This window comes from Canis lupus, chromosome 3 (assembly GCF_011100685.1).
Source record: "Canis lupus familiaris isolate Mischka breed German Shepherd chromosome 3, alternate assembly UU_Cfam_GSD_1.0, whole genome shotgun sequence".
Classification (NCBI taxonomy): Eukaryota; Metazoa; Chordata; class Mammalia; order Carnivora; family Canidae; genus Canis; species Canis lupus.
Window position 1 is genome coordinate 51,502,941 of NC_049224.1, and position 10,844 is coordinate 51,513,784.

General features: G+C 42.3%; 1 long non-coding RNA gene across 1 annotated transcript in view; it reads left to right on the forward strand.

Moving 5' to 3' along the window:
* Positions 1-6,598, forward strand: part of LOC111095217 — a 65,760-nt gene extending 59,162 nt beyond the window's left edge. The window contains exon 4 of the long non-coding RNA XR_005357040.1: positions 6,303-6,598. This is a non-coding gene — a long non-coding RNA (uncharacterized LOC111095217). The remainder of the gene's footprint in view (positions 1-6,302) is intronic.
* The last annotated feature ends 4,246 nt before the right edge of the window (positions 6,599-10,844 follow it).

Sequence of the window (10,844 nt, forward strand, 5' to 3'; positions counted from 1 at the left end):
TCACAGGACATTATTTATCATATATTCTGTTGAATGACTTACTGAAACCAGATATTCCCAGCTAGAGATGATTTCCTTTGGCTGAACATGTTACTCTTATTTACCCAACTCATACTAGGAATAGTAAGTGGTATAATTTATTTTAGCTTCTGTTGGAAGTGTTTTGGGGAGACAAGGTGTGAAGAGGGAAAGGAGGAGAGAGGGTGTCGCTTAGGAGTGAAGAATATGTGAGGAAACCAGACAGTTCAAGAAGAAGAAAGAGTATGACCAGGAAAGATTTGGAGAGTTAATTTTCTGAATTTGAACAAAGCTAGTGGCAAGTGCAGAAAGCAAGAGATAGGATTTCTCAAGAAGAGGCCCTGAGAAAGGCAAGGTGGGTATCACATTCTCCACACTGGGACATCATTCATTCCCAACTCATCTGCAAAAGTAAACTGTTTAAAATATCCAGAATCATGACAGTGCTAAGGACAGTTGACATGCTGGGATAAGAGTATGGCGCAGACCTGCGATTGCCTTCTATGGCTGCAATGTTCAGGCACCTTGCTGGAGGCACAAACGAATATGATGTTGCCCCTGGGGGCCTCTCAGTAGAGGAGAGAAACCAGGGAAAATGTCTTTGCTTAAGGCTGGGCAAAAGTAACCATGGGTGCTTTGGAGGTACAAAGAAAGAGCAACAGGCTGAGTTGGGAAGTAAGGAAGGAAGGCTTCCTGGAGGTAGTAGTACCTGAGCTGAGTCTTTTTTTTTTTTTAAACATTTTTTTTATTTAATTTTTATTTATTTATGATAGTCACAGAGAGAGAGAGAGAGAGAGAGAGAGAGAGGCAGAGACATAGGCAGAGGGAGAAGCAGGCTCCATGCACCGGGAGCCCGACGTGGGATTTGATCCCGGGTCTCCAGGATCGCGCCCTGGGCCAAAGGCAGGCGCCAAACCGCTGCGCCACCCAGGGATCCCACCTGAGCTGAGTCTTAAGGAGTTTGAGCTGGGCAAATAAAGCACCTTGACAGCATTCTCCCGGAGAGGTGACATCCAGGTCTGGGGACAATGGAGCGGGCACACCTGAATTGCTAGCTTGCATAGCCCTAAGAATGGAGACTGATTTATTGGCCCCCAAGCTGAACTGTGCCTTGGATACACCACTTGGAGAGATGTCTTCATGTGTAAACTCTCCTGGGGTTTTCACATACCTGGCAAACCCATTAGGGCCAGCCCACGCATTAGAAATCCACCCCAATAAAAAAATAAATTAATTAATAAAATAAAATTAATAAAATAAAATAAAATAAATAAAATAAAATAAAATAAAATAAAATAAAAACCCTATTTTAAGCCTACATGGGGCATTTCTCATTCAGAGACAATTAAGATTTACTGATCACCTTGTCTAGTTACTTGCTGTTAAGTTATACCAAACTTACAGAAACCTCTAAACTGGTAGATAATAGCAACTCTTTTTTTTACGAGTTAGAGACCTGATAAAGGTAAATCCCTCCCTCTGAGGACCCAAGATGGTTCCAGCTCTAGGCAATATCCTTTGCATTAATCTATTTAGCTTCACAATGGCCATGCAGGGTAGGTCTCTTGGTTTCCTCTTGACTGTCAGCTTTTACAGGTCAAGATTATGAAGTTTAGAAAAGGCAGGTAACCTGCTCTATATCACCAGGTGCAATGCAGCGTACTTGGGGCCCACTTTTTTCCACCACACTTCTCATAATTCTTAGAGCAGCACATCCCAAAGACTAATGTGTACATGAGTTACCTGATGACCTTCTTAAATTTGGATTCAGTAAGTCTAGGGAGCAGCTTGAGACAATCTTCCAGACACACTAGCTCAAGGACTACATGTTGAGTAGTGAGGTGCTAATCTAGATAAATGTTACTTTGCCAGGTGGGCAGTTCTACTTAAAGAACGTATTACAGAATTCTGTTTCCTTCCTCTAGGCAGGGAAACCAGGGTTTGAACTGTTCAGATGCCTTAACCATACCAGTAGATATTTGCCAAGGGCAAACATCAGATGCTGCGGGCCAGGGAGCCATGCTGTGTATGTGCTAACTTCTATGAATGTTCTTCTCAAATCAGCAAGGGGGTCTCACCAAACCAAAAGCTATGACTATACAAGATAGACTTTAATGAGAGAAGTAACTTCAGCCATTGACACTGATGCTGAAAGTTGGGGGTCAGATCTGGAGGTTTGCAGAGCTTGAACCAGGGTATCTACATTCAATAAATACATTGAGTCTTGTTCCGTTGTCATCTCAGACATAGAGATAATTCAGTGGAGACCCCCATACTACTCACACGCCTTTCCAAAAAGCTGCAAACATTGAGAGACTCAGACAGACAGCTGGCGGGATAGCCAAGCCATATGAAAGACATCTGTAAGGCCGACCTTCAAAGATCCCTAACCACGTGCCCTACATTCACCTCGGGAATATAGCATGCAGTTGGTGAAATTTATATAGTAGAGAGGAAGCAGAGGAGGCACATCCATCCCATGTGTCCAAGGAATATTGAAGCGAGATGAAGAGTCAATCCACAGAACCCAAGTGTAGCCCATGCCCAAATCCTCCAGCCAAGAGATCACTTTCCACGAGTAGAGGCAGAAAGATCATTACCGCCTGAGAAATGAAATGGAGATGTGATTGGAAATGTCACGCCTTGGGTGCATGAGCATTATTCCAATAATCAATCACCCAAATTGAATTGCTTATTTGTACATCTGATTGTCTTTGCATTATTTAGAAGCTATTTAATGGCAGCCAGGCTGACAGTATGCATCTAACACATGCCAGATAGATTTAGGAGACTCGGAAACATCTCTTTCTAATTGTTTAGACAGGCATATTGATTGCTATTTCCTCTTCCAGGGTTCTCTGAAGCACATTATGCCCTCTGTATGCGCAACACACGTACACAGGCGTGCGCACATGTGGAGAATAAAGAATACCCAATGCAGAGGTGGGACTTGCAAAAGGCATCTCCATCTCCCCTAAATGGGGGGAATGGTATATCTAGAGCCAAGAAGGCAGGTCACAAGGCCCTAAATCATCATAGCAATGAGGCCCAGAGTCCTACCCAGGGACTGAGGAGAACTGCACTCTCCAGGATGGGTAAAAGTCTAACGATTATTTTGTATATTCTCTGGGTCTAGAAAGCATGGCAGCATTCTCAGAGAAACTCTGTTTGGCTGTGCTCTGATTGTCTGACACGCTCCCCAGGAAACTGAAGGAATTGGCCTGGAGTTAGGGCAGAGGGTGAGATTGGAGCTCGCTTTTTTTCATTTGTGCAAAACCACAAGCAGGTGCTGAAGACTCTGCCCTTCGGTGTGTGTCTGTGATTGGGAGACAGAGCATCGCTGTCTGTGATTAAGAAATGTTGTCCCTCTAGTCTTTCCCTCACTCTGGCGTTTCCATAGTGCAGCTTTATGACAGGGAGGGCTTTCCTTGGATGCTGCATGTGAGAAATTAAAAGGTAACAACATTAATATCCTGGCAGATCATGGATGTTTGAGTGTAAGCCTGTCTCAAAAACAGAACAAAACACAACAATTTTGATATGAGAGGTACTCTTCTCCATAGAAATTACCCTTTTTTTTCTTCTTTCACTGTTTCAAAGTTTATTTTTTTGCCTTTTATTTCTCTCCCTGCCTGCCCTAGAAGGAAATTTGCATGACAAATGCCCTGGTGGCAGCATTCCTGGAAGCCTGAGGTTTGGTCAAGAGGATACCTCTGCCTCAGGAATTCTGAGCCCCCAATGCAGGCCCCAAATCCCAGCATCCCTTTGTGTTTACATTTGGCAGAGGAAGACCTCCTGCTCAAAGCAGAGGAACTTGGAGAGACTCAAAGCTAGCAAATAGCTTTTGCAGAATGACATTTTGATGAGTATATTAATCTGAAAGGCACTGACTTAATTCTGTAGATGTTTCCAAGGTAAAGCTCAGGATAAGAGTGGGACAGCCATTTTTCAAGCCAGGAAGTCCTTTGTCAATAGTCTACTGGTATTTTGAAGCACTCACGGGTCTCCTTGGTGTCAGGCCCACCCATAGCTAAATAAGAACATAAACCCGATGTGCCACAGATGCTGTCTACAGTCTCCCCTCAGGATCTCAGCTCCCTGGCTTCTCTAACCACAGCCTAGCATTTGAGCTCCCCTTAGGAGCACTATATAGGATGCTGGGGAAGAGCAATAAGAAAAGACATGTGGTCCATGCCCCCAAATGCTCAAGGTTTAGTAGCAAGCCAAAAGACAAAACATTGTAAGAATCAGTATTGAATTAGCAGAGGAGAGATAGTTCAGCTTAGACTCTAGAATTGGTGAAGAAGAGTCAGAGGAAGTGACACCTGCATAGGGTCTCAAAGAAGGAATAGGAATCTTGCAGTGAGAGAGCAGCCTACATGTATTCATGGAAGCATGAAACAGCTGGCACTGTCAGACAACTGACTCATGGGTGAGTTGGTATGTCCAATGCCCTCCCTCAGACTCCAAATTTCAATTCACCAAACCTGCTTGAGTGAATCTTTAAGTACATCCACACATCCTTTGCCGGTTGCCCTAGAGAGGAGACTTCTCAGCCCATAAGAAGAGTAGAAAGGGTGTCCTGACCACACTGGGTCTGGAACATGTGGGGAGAGGTAAGGCTGAAGAAGACTTTCCTCTGGGACAGTCGCCTGCCTCTCCATCCTATGCACAAGGCTTTTTGATTATAGTTCATATAGCCCTTAGGCAGAGAAAGAGAATGGGGTGCTAGCTGCTGGGTGGGGAGTCAAGGAGGGAACTGAAGACTCACACTCCTCACCCCGCACCAAGACTCATTTTCCAACAGCATCTGCACCCCCAGAAAAGGAACAGTCCCCTCACCCTCCAAGTGGGAATGTTCCTTATCACAAAAACTTCCCCAGGGCTCCAGGAGATGTCAGCTGTTCACTGAGATCTTTCACAATGTAAAAGGTCTTTAAATATCAGCCTAGCGTCCAAGGATCCAAAGCCCCAAGTCCCTCTTCGCCCCCACCCGCCTTCCAGCTCCATCTCTTCCATCCTGTCCTCCCCAGCCCTGTTTATTTTTAGTGGCGATAAAGCCAGCTCCTAATCTTGAGAGTTGATCTTTTTGAGTAAATTTAATTAACTACATTTTTAACTCCACTCTCCTCGGCCTTGGCAGGCGAGAGTCATTTGTCTCACAGATGACTGGTCTGATGGAGAGGGAGAAGGAAGAGGGGAAAGGCAATGCCAGAGCCAAAAACCCCCTCCTTCCCCCACTTTGTCAAAAGACATCAGTTAATGATGTGACTCTGGGCCATGGAAGTTGCTGTAGATGGCCAGACTGGGGACCCAAAGGCCGGGATTGGTAGGGAGGAAGGAGGAGGCTCTGAACCTGACATTGGCCAAGTGAGAGATCAAGTGCAGTTCATGTAAGCATGTGTGTGCACGTGACTGTGTGTCATTGTCCCAGGGCTGACCACTCTGCTACTACTGCTGGCAGTTTTTATGGCCTCCTGCCAGGGAGGGAAAGGGGCAAAGCAGTCTGCTTTTGCGGCCTGTATTTTCCCCCTCTTTGTTTTTATTAAACGCTGATTATTAATATTAGAAATGGAACACTGCCACGAGAAGCCATTTGCAGTTAATAAGGCTGTTGCTGCCGCCTGGGGAGTTAATAGAAGCCTGAGGAAGCCATGTGAGAACCACTTAATAGCAGCACTAAACAAGTGGGTCAAAAGCACATGGTGCAGCCTGCCCTGGCGCCCTGGTGAGATGGGTCAGTTCTGGGCCAGGCTTACTGGCTGAGGCTCCCCCTATCCCTGTGGGGACTGGGGTAATGCCTGGGTGTGTGCAGCTGCTGGGTCGCAGGCCAACTGTGTGCAAGAGGCTTGGGGAGCAGCCTCCCAGCCCACAGCTGTGAAAACATTGACTGGGCTTCCGGGTAGGCCATGCAGGTCTATCCCAGAATGGGGAGGGGTATGGCCCCCAGATGGGGCCTCCCCCCTTTCCTGGAACAGCCAGTTTCAGGGTACTGGTTCCCCACTTCATCCTGGGTCATGACCAGCCTCAGAATGGGAAACATGGCCAATGTGAAATTAACAGGAGGCAGCTCTTTGAAATTTTGGAGTTGCTTGACACCTAGAGGAAGAGAAAATTCTAAAGCCAACTGTTAATAGGTTGATTTACTTACTTGTAAAAGGTAAGAGCTAGGGAATAGGACAAGCGCCCCACTGCTGTGGGTCCTGGTAAAAGTAGTTCCCTGTGGATGATGAGAGAAAGAGGACAGGTGGCTGAGCCCCAGTGTCTGTTTCCCCCTCCCATAGGTATCCCTACACCTGAAGGAAATACATTCTTTTTTTCAAAATAAGAGCAACTACCACGACAAAATAATAAGCAGCCATCTTGTTGGTGAATGGAAGAGACATGTGTTTGAGGGATTTCTTTCAATCACTGTTCTGAACTTACTGCATCTTACCAGCCATAGAAATACTGGAAGAAATAATAACCAAGAAATTAGATACCTAGGAATAAATTTAACCAAGAAAGTGAAAGATCTATACTCAGAAAATTGTAAAACATTGATGAGAGAAGTTGAAGATGACATAAATAAATGGAAAGATATTCTGTGCCAGTGGATTGCGAGAATTAATATTGTTAAAATATCTATGCTATTTACTTATTTTATCCATGCATTCTACAGATTCAATGCAATCCTCATCAAAATCCCAATGACATTTTTCACAGAAATAGAACAAAGAATCCCAAAATTTGTATGGAACCACAGAAGATCCCCAGTAGCCAAAACAATCCTGAGAAAGAAAAACAAAGCTGGAGGCATCATGCTCCCTGATTTCAACTGATATTACAAAGGTATAGTTAAAAAAAAAACAAACAAACAGTGTGGTATTGGCATTAAAACAGACACATAGATCAATGGAACAGAATAGAGACCCCAGAAATAAATGCATGCATATATGGTCAACTAATTTACAACAAAGGAGGCAAAAATATACAATAGAGAAAGGAGAGTATCTTCAAAAAATGGTGTTAGGAAAACTTGACAGTCATGTACAAAAGAATAAAACTTGACTACTATCTTACAGAATACACTAAAATTAATTAAAAATGGATTTTAAATACTTGAATGTAACACCTGAACCCATAAAACTCCTAGAAGAAATCAGGAAGTATGCTCCTTGCAATCTGTCTTTTCGATGGTTTTTTGGATCTGATTCCAAAAACAAGGACAACAAAAGTAAAAAAGTGGAAGAAAGAATCATCAAACTAAGAATCTTTTGCACAGCAAAGGAAACCATCAACAAAATGAAAAGACAACCTACTGAATGGGAGAAGATATTTTCAAATCACATATCTGGTAAGGAATTAATATCTATAATATATAAAGAACTCATGCAACTCAATACTAACAACAATGACCAAAAAAAGCTGCTTTAAAAATTGGCAGAGGGGCACCTGGGTGGCTCCGCGGTTGAGCGTCTGCCTTAGGCTCAGGTTATGATCCCGAAGTCCTGGGACTGAATCCCACATCAGGCTCCCACAGGGAGCCTACTTCTCCCTCTGCCTATGTCTCTGCCTCTCTCTGCATCTCTCATGAATACATAAATAAAATCTTTTTAAAAAATGGGCAAATGATCTGACAAACATTTCTCCAAAGAAGACATATAGATGGCCAGCAGATTCATGAAAAGATACTTAATGTCATTCATCATCAAGGAAATGCAAATCAAAGCCACAATGAGAGATCATCTCTCACTGTTAGAATGACTTATCAAAAAGACAAGAAATTAAAGTAATCACAAGGATATGGAGGGGAAAAAATCATATTGGTGGCAACATAAATTGGAGCAGCAACCACTATGGAAAATAGAATGGATGTTATTCAAAAAAGTTAAAAATAGAACTACCCTATGATCCAGCAATTCCACTTCTTGGTATTTATCTATTTGAAGAAAATGAAAAGACTAGTTTGAAAAGATGTATGTACCACTCTGTTCATTGCAGCATTATTTACAACAGCCAAGATATGGAAATGACCTAAGTGTCCATAAATAGAGGAAGGCATAAAGAAAATGTGGGAAATTTTCATGTATATGATGGAATACTAGTCAACCATTTAAAAGAATGAAATCTTCCTATTTGTGACAACATGGATAGACTCCGAAAGTAATATGCTAAGTGAAATAAGCCAGACAGAGAAAGACAAATGCTGTATGATTTCACTTATATGTGGAATCTAAAACATAGAACAAATGAACAGAGAGAATAAAATTCATAGACACAGAGAACTGATTTGTTCGTTGTCAGAGGGAAGAGGAGTTTGGGGGTGGGTAAAATGGGTGTAGGGGTCAAGAAATACAGACTTCCAGTCATGGGGAGTTAGTGTACAGCATGATGACTATAGTCAATAATATTATGCTGTGTAACTGATAATTGCTGAGAGAATATATCTTGAAAGTTCTCATCATAAGAAAAAATTTTGCTATTTTGTATGGTGACAGATGGTAACTAGACTTATTATGGTGATCACTTCTCAATGTATACAAATATCAAATCATTATGTTATACAAATGAAACTAATATAATGTTATATGTTAATTATACTTCAATAAATAAATGACCGAGGGCAGCTGGGTGCACTATTATGCATCGCAAATCTGTGTTTGTAGTGCATGTTTGTGTCGATGTATGTGTCACTGTAGGAATCAAAGGTTTACTCATCAATCTTTGTGTGAATTTAAATAGTGTATTTTAAATTTTAAAACTTTTTTTTTAATTTTAAAACTTTTAAATAAAAGTTAAATAGTGTAGTTTTCCAGGCTTGTGTATAAACACATCTGGGGCAGATACCCTTCTCATTCCCTTTCCCTGACCCATGCTCCCTCCTTCTTGGATGAAAATACAGCCTAAAATCTTCTGTGGTGAAATCCATTGGGAGTGCTTCATAGCTAAAGAGTTATGCAGGATGAGGAAGAGAAAAGGGAATCAGATCTGAGGAATGTGAATAAAATAATAATCATCCTGACAACAGCACTTGGAAAACTCCAGGGAACCTGGAAGTTCTCAGGTTCTTTTTCTCATTTGAGACACAGCTTATCAATTCTAGAGAACACAGCTCATTTCCCTTTACCCCTGAACAGAGTCAAGTTCTGCCTACCTTGTAATATCATCAAAAATTTGTTAAGCCCCAATTATTTGCAACTATTTTCGTGGTCAAACAAAAGTGGTTGAGTCACACTGCCACTAAAAGTGTATCCCATCTACCTAGAAAAGTGTCAGTATTCCCCAGAGTCCATAAATATTTGTTGAACGACAGGATGAAGAACTTGCATGAAAAGACTAATAAGTATATTCTGTCTTGGGCACCTGGGTGGCTCAGTGGTTGAACGTCTGCCTTTGGCTCAGGGCGTGATCCCAGAGTCCTGGGGTCGAGTCCTGCATCAGGCTCCCCATGGGGAGACTGCTTCTCCCTCTGCCTGTGTCTCTGCCTCTCTCTGTGTCTCTCATGAATAAATAAATAAAATATTTAAAATAAAAAAAGTATATTCTGTCTTCTGTCTCTTCCCCCACCCCACATGCTTTTTTAACATATGGATAGAACAAAGTTCAAAATGCTTTAAATCTGTCTCTTTGGACAGGTTCACCTAGTCAAACTCCCATGAAGCTTCAGGCAACAAAGATACATAGAGAAGAGGGTGTTTGGGATGTAGTTAAATATATATGTTAAAAAAACAAAGGGGGGGGGGGTTCAACATGGTGGTGGATGGTGGTTCCAAGAATGGGCTCAAGAGTTCCAAGTTCAAATGTTGTCTCTCGCACGCCTAAGCCCTACAATCTTAGAAAAGGACCTTATCACTCTGTGGTTTAGCCTTTTCATTCATAAAATGGGAATTCCTTATAGGGCTGTTGTGAGGAATAAGTCAAATAATGCATCTTAGCACTTTAGAACATGACCTGACACACATAAAATTATTGATAAAGATTAGCTAGTTACTATCTCTAATGCAGGTGACCTGGAAAGGAATGATCAAGGTTTCCCTGGAACATCTTAAGGGAGTAGAATAAGGGCAGATGGAGTTGTTTTCCTGCAGAGAGTCAATGCCTTGCATAATAAGTAGAAACAGAGCATTCTTCTTTGAGAAGAAAGGATCTGCCATATTCCATATTTCAGACAAAGGGAAAAGCATGTGACCATACTAACAACATGAAGCACTGTAGATCTTTCTTGTACTGTTTCAGCTGGAGATAACCCCTAACATTCAAGATCCATTCATGCCAGCATTCACTAAGAGATACTTGTTATGAGAAAGCTTGAACTGGGTCTTCAGGAGGGAAAACGCAGGTGATGCTGATCACCTTTCAAAATGATCTCTGCTTGAGAGCTCCTAGGTGACTCAGGTGGTTAAGCATCTGCCTTTGGCTCAGGTCATGATCCCAGGATCCTGGGATTGAGCCCTGCATCAGGCTCCCTGCTTAGCAATGGGGGTTTGCTTCTCCTTCTGCTCATACTCTCTCTCTCTTTCTCTCTCTCTCTCTCTCAAATAAATAAAATATTTTTTAAAAAATATTTAAAAATGATCTCTGCTTGAATCACAAGTTGAATAGTTGAAAAGGAGTCCCTGGCCATTTGAGAATCTGAGGAGCACAATTTGAGAGATGGCAGCCTGAAGCTTTAAGCAGCGGTGCCAGTAGCCGACTGGTTCAATATCTGCAGGGGCTCACCCACCAATCAAAATGTGTTATGGCGGGGCCAAGAGAAAAATGAAAGGAGCTGTCTACACTTGTCCAAATAGCTCACTTGACTGATGTGCATTAGTTGACTTCCTGAATTGCCTTTCTTTTTCTCA